This window comes from Pongo abelii, chromosome 16, assembly GCF_028885655.2.
Source record: "Pongo abelii isolate AG06213 chromosome 16, NHGRI_mPonAbe1-v2.0_pri, whole genome shotgun sequence".
Classification (NCBI taxonomy): domain Eukaryota; kingdom Metazoa; phylum Chordata; class Mammalia; order Primates; family Hominidae; genus Pongo; species Pongo abelii.
Genome location: NC_072001.2, coordinates 51,895,110 through 51,901,285, shown reverse-complemented (window position 1 = coordinate 51,901,285; position 6,176 = coordinate 51,895,110). Strand labels below are relative to the sequence as shown.

At 43.4% G+C, this 6,176-nt stretch overlaps 1 pseudogene; it reads right to left on the bottom strand.

The window, feature by feature from the left end:
- Positions 1-1,803: 1,803 nt before the first annotated feature.
- Positions 1,804-3,656, bottom strand: LOC100431955 (keratin, type II cytoskeletal 8-like; annotated as a pseudogene).
- Positions 3,657-6,176: the final 2,520 nt, after the last annotated feature.

Sequence of the window (6,176 nt, the reverse complement as noted above, 5' to 3'; positions counted from 1 at the left end):
GACAACCGTATGCACAATATTATGTTGTTTTTGTATGAAAAAAAAATACATATGGGGAAAAGCAGCCTGAGGTGGTTTTTGTCTCTAAAATGTGAATAAGGATTGTGGCTAAATTAGGATATGGATGAATTTAGTTTTCATATCTGACTTATCTTTGTAACTTATCTATCAATGAAGTACTTCTATGCAAAATGAAAAAAAGAAATTTAAAACATGTGGTCAGCTCAAGAAGCTAACCAGGCTCCGCGGGATTATTTCAGCACTATTTATCATGACAGAAGTCCTGGGCTCTCCCAGCCCACAAACAAACACTACTGTGTTGCCCCTTCTGGCCATTTCCAGCTCCACCAGCCCCACACAGTTTCCCAAATTTGCTCTAGATCCGCCCTTCTCTTATCCCTGCTTTCCTGCAGCAAACTGCATTCCTCCCTCTCATCACTTACTCTTAAGCCAGAGAGGTTCCTTAGTCTCTATAAAGAAAGAATCCTACCATGGTATTCACTTTTCCCACTAAAAGCAAAAGTCTTGTAAGATAAAATTCCTCTTCTTAAAAAGAAGTCTGGGGCTTACCCCAGAGGCAGACCCTGACCTGTCTCTCTGTGAGAGGCCTGTTCCGGTTAGTCTCCCGGGAAAAAGCATTTTTTTTTTAGTGTGGGTTCTTTAGGCATCTTTAGGGCCAGCTGGACGATATTTTCATCACTACACAAGCAACGGCACTTTGGGAGACTACAGTAATAATAGCTCACTTCGTACACGTATTTTTAGTTCACAAAGTAAATCCACAGACTCCCTTACAGTGATTCCCAGAGCATATCCAAAATCATTTGGAGATAGAAATAGGGTTGCTAACTTATGTTTTGCCAGGTAGAGCCATTTAAAAAGCTGCCTAGTATCCATGTTTGCCATTACTTCATAACAGAAAAGACATTTTACCACACACAGAAAATAGGAAGGACAATCTCAATTTTTTTTTAAAAAAGCACTATTTAAATAGAACTTCACTATAAGGTCCTCCTTTTCCCCCATGTATTTTAAGATTATTACTATTTCTATATAAACTGGAGAAAACATTTTTACAGATAATCAGTGGTTTGGGCACAGCACTCCATTGTTTTTGATACTTAAGAGTTACCCATTTGCAGGTGAGGAAGCCAAGGTTTAGAGACTATCAGCTGATGGAATGGTTAGAATCAAATTCAAGTCTGTCTGCTCTCAGTGGCTTTTTCTTATTGCAGATTGCTTCTGTCTAACCACATTGCCAGTGTGATTCTACCAAGAGAAAACCTAACTGAAAAGCAAATGAAAGTCTTGGCTACACTTGGATCACCAGACTACACCCAGTTGGTCAAATTTTATTTTTGATTGAAAAACCACTGAGCTCATCAGATGGAATTAGCCTTTCAGGAAAGTTCCTCTCTAATTTCATTATTTGCTTTATCAACAAAGTCATTCATATGGGTGGTTTCTAGGGGAGAATTATATATTAGAATGCTAATATATCTACTTGTATGTATCTATCCATATACGTCTATTGACTGGTGCCTGAAATTCCCTCATTTTGGTCTCCTTTAGTGATAGGTTTTTAAACATCACTAAAAATTTAAGAATAAGGCAAAAAGGTAGACAGCATGTCCTTTCAGTGTAATACTGAAGCATTGTTTAACAAGCTTAGTCAATAATTTTTTTTTAACTTTTATATTCGGGGGTACATGTGCAGGCTTGTTATAAGAGTATATTGCACGATGTTAAGGTTTGGGGTACTAATGATCCCATCACCTAGGTACTAAGCATAGTACCCCATAGTTTTTTTATTTTTATTTTTTTGCAGAGCTAGCTGAGGTTTTATTTTGGAAAAAAAAAATGGAATTGTTTTGTAATTGGAGGCATGGGCAAGACAAGTCCCCCAGGCAGGACACTTCCCCACGGGTGGGCTGAGGGCCCGGGCTGAGCCTCAGGTGGGCCTCCTGTTCCCTGTGCTCCCCTGCACAGCGGCCTCCCTCTCAGGCTCTGCGGCAGCGGCAGGAGGGGTAGGCTGGGCGGGACTGCCGTGGCCATTCACTTGGGCAGGACATCAGAGGACTCGGACACCAGCTTCCCATCGCGAGTCTTGATCGTCTTCACAACCACGGCTCTGATGGAGCTGGTGCGGCTGAAAGAGCTGGAGGCCCGGCCAGAGCCAAAGCTGGAGTCCCAGGCCTTAGCTGAGGTCAAGGCTTGTGACGCTCCGGTAGGCCGAGCTTGGCTCACCTGCATAGCCACTGGTGGTCTTCTTATGGATACTCATATTCTGCATCCCAGACTCCAGCCGGCTCCCCTTGCCCTCCAGCAGCTTCCTGTAGGTGGCGATCTCGATGTCCAGGACCAGCTTGCCGTTCATCAGCTCCTGATACTCAGGCAGCTGCCGTGCCATGTGCCATGTCCTGCTTGGCCCGCTGCTGGGCAGCCTCCAGCTAGGACAGCTTAGCGTTGGCATCCTTAACGGCCAGCTCCCGGCGCTGCTCAGCATCTGCGATGGCGGACTCCAGGGAAGCCCTCCGCTCTGGCCTTTGAGGCAGGCCCTCAATCTCAGCCTAGAGCCGGCTGATGTTCCGGTTCATCTCAGAAATCTTCGTCTTTGTACGACGCCGGTCATCCCAGTGCTTCCCAGCCAGTGTCTGTAGCTCCTCATACTTGATCTGGTACATAATCTTAGCCTCGGGCCGGCTGCATTTGGCGATCTCCTAGTACTGCGCCTTGACCTCCGCAATGATGCTGTCCATGTCCAGGGAGCGGCTGTTGTCCATGGACAGCACCACAGATGTGTCCAAGATCTGGGACTGCAGCTCTGGGATCTCCTCTTCATACAGCTGCCTGAGGAAGTTGATCTCCTCAGTCAGCCCCTCCAGGCGAAACTCTAGCTCTACCTTGTAAGCGTCATCCACATCCTTCTTGATGAGGACAAATTCATTCTCCATCTCTGTAGGCTTATTGATCTCATCCTTGTACTTTTTCTTGAGGTCCTCCTTCAAGAAAGACATGCAGAGCCCCTGCATGTTGCCAAGCTCCGCCTCCAGTTTCAGCTTCTCCTGGCCCAGGATCTCTAGCTGCCGCAGAAGGTTGTTGATGTAGCTCTCCAACATGTTGTCCATGTTGCTTCGAGCCCTCTTCTGCTGCTGCAGGAGGCTCCAGTTGGTCTCCAGCATCTTGTTCTGCTGCTCCAGGAACAGTACCTTGTCAACGAAGGAGGCAGACTTGTTGAGGGTCTTGATCTGCTCTTTCTCCCGGGTGTGCATGCCCTGCATGTTGGGGTCTACTTCCAGGTTAAGGGGGGTCAGCAGGTTCTGGTTGACTGTGACGGCTGTGATGCCTCCCATACGCTGGCCCCGCATAGCCTCCACACAGACCTATACTGGTGCCCAGGACATCTGGGAAGCTGATGCTGCCCAATCGGGAGAAGCTCAACAAGCTTAGTCAATAATTTTTGTAACCTTTATATTCAGGGGGTATATGTGCAGGGTTGTTATAAGGGTATATTGCATGATGCTAAGGTTTGGGGTACTAATGATCCCATTAGGAGGCCTGGGGGCCAGAGGTGGACACCTTGTAGGACTTCTGGGTCACCCTGATGGACATGGTGGAGGCAGGAGTGGAGGCAGGCAGGCTGAACCAGGCAGAGATTCGAGAGGGAACGGAGAAGCTACTTCTAGGTCCTGTAGTTAGTTTTTCAACCCTTGCCTCACTCCTGGCTTCTCCCCCAGTAGTCTCCAGTATCTATTTTTGCCATATTTATGTCCGTGAGCACCCGATGTTTAGCTACCGCTTATAAGTGAGAACATGCAGTATTTGGTTTTCTGTTCCTGCGTCAATTCACTTACGAAAACGACCTCCAGTTTCACCTATGTCAACGCACGGGACATGATTTTGTCTTTTTTGATGGCAGCATAATATTCCATGGTGTATTTATATGACATTTTCTTTAATCTGCCATTGATGGGCACCTAGGTAGATTTAATGTCTTTGCTATGGACAAGTGGGACCTAGTTAAAGAAAACTAGGTTTGCTATGGTGAATAGTGCTGCAATGAAGATATGACTGCATGTGTCTTTTCGGTAGAATGTTTTATTTTCTTTTGGATACATACCCAGTAATGAGATTGCTGGATCAAATGGTAGTTCTGTTTAAAGTTCTTTGAGAAATCTCCAAACTGCTTTTCACAGTGGTTGAACTAATTTACATTCCCACCAACAGTGTATAAGCATTCCCTTTTCTCTGCAGTCATGCCAACATCTGTTGTTTTTTGACTTTTTAATAATAGCCATTCTGACTGGTGTGAGTGGTATCTCATTGTGGTTTTGATTTGCATTTCTCTGATGATTAGTGACATTGAGCATCCTTTCATGTTTTTTGGCTGCTTGTATGTCTTCTTTTGAGAAATGTCTGTTAATGTCTTTGCCCACTTTTTAATAGAGTTGTATGGATTTTTTTTTTTTGCTTGTTCAATTGCTTAAGTTATAGATTCTGCATATTAGACTTCTGTCAGATGCATAGTTTTCAAATATTTTCTCCCATTCTGTAGGTTGTCTGTTTACTCTGTTGATAGTTTGTTTTGCTGTGCAGAAGCTCTTTAACTAGGTCCCACTTGTCCATCTTTCTTTTTGTTGCAATTGTTTTTGAGCGCTCAGTTATAAATTCTTTCCCAAGGTTGATGTCCAGAATGGTGTTTCCTAGGATGCTTATGGTTTGAAGTGTTAAATGTAAATCTTTAATCTATCTTGAGTTAATTTTTGTATATGGTGAAAGGTAGGGGTCTAGTTTCTTTCTTCTGCTTATGGCTGGCCAGCTATCCCAGCATCATTTATTAAACAGGGAGTCCTTTCCCCATTGCTTGTTTTTGTCAACTTTGTTAAAGATCAGATGGCTGTAGGTGTGTGGCTTTATTTCTGGGTTCTCTATTCTGTTCCATTGATCTATGTGTGTGTTTCTGTACCAGTACCATGCTGTTTTGGTTACTGTAGTCTTATAGTATAGTTTGAAGTTGAGTAACTCTGTTCTTTTTGCTTACGGTTGCTTGGCTATTTGGGCTCCTTTTTGGTTTCATATGAATTTTAGAATAGTTTTTTCTAATTCTGGGAAAAATGATGTTAGTAGTTTGATAGGAATAGCATTGAATCTATAGATTGTGTTGGGCAGTTTGGCAATTACAGTGATATTGATCTTAATTTAGCCTTTTCTGGTCATGCTCCTCAAAATTTTTCCAGCCACTGCCTATCGCCCAATTTTGAAACCACTTCACATTTTATATTTGTTATAGTAGTACTTCACTTGTGGTGCCAAAATCTGTATTAGTTTTCAATGGCTGCCATAACAAATTATCACCAGCTTAGTTTAAACAACACACATTTATTATCTTGCTACTGTAAGGGTTGTGGTAGATGTTTGACACAGGTCTCTCCAATCACCTGCTTAAATCAAAGTATTGGCAGGGCTACATTTCTTTCTGGAGACTTTAGAGAAGAATCTGGTTTCTTGCTTATTCAGACTTTTAGCAGAATTAAATTATTTACAGCTCTATGTCTGAGATCCCTGTTTCTTTGTTGGCTGTCAGCTGAGGACCCTGTCTTCATAGCACCTTCCTCCATCTCCAAAGGCAGTAACAGTAGGGTGAATCCTTCTCACGCTTCAAATTTTTCCTCCATTTTTTTATATCTCAAATTTCCTAGCTCTTACCACAACAAGGAAATGTTCTCTGCATTGAAGGACTTGTGTGTTTAGATTGGGCCCACGCAGATAATTCCCCCATCTCAAGGTCTGTAATCTTAATCACATCTGAAAAGTTTCTTTTGTCATGTTCCCGGGATTAGGGTATGGACATCTTTGGGAGTGCTTAGTCTGCTTACCATACTGTCAACATCCAGAGTTGAACCCAGGTTGATCTGACTGCTTTTGGACTTTCCCCACCTGATTCTATAATCTCCTCTCGTAACTGTGCTTCTGTCTCATGCCTAGAGGCCCTGCTCTTCTTATGATCCTGTTCTTGCCGCTGTATTTGTGTCAGGTAGCAATGTGTTGGACTGTAAGTAATAACTAACGGCTAAGAGCTGCTTGAGTTGTTTGAACTATTGAGGTTCATTTTTCCCATATAACAAATCTAGAGGTGATTGCTGGTCTTGGTTCAGGGATTCAACAATGTCAAAGCA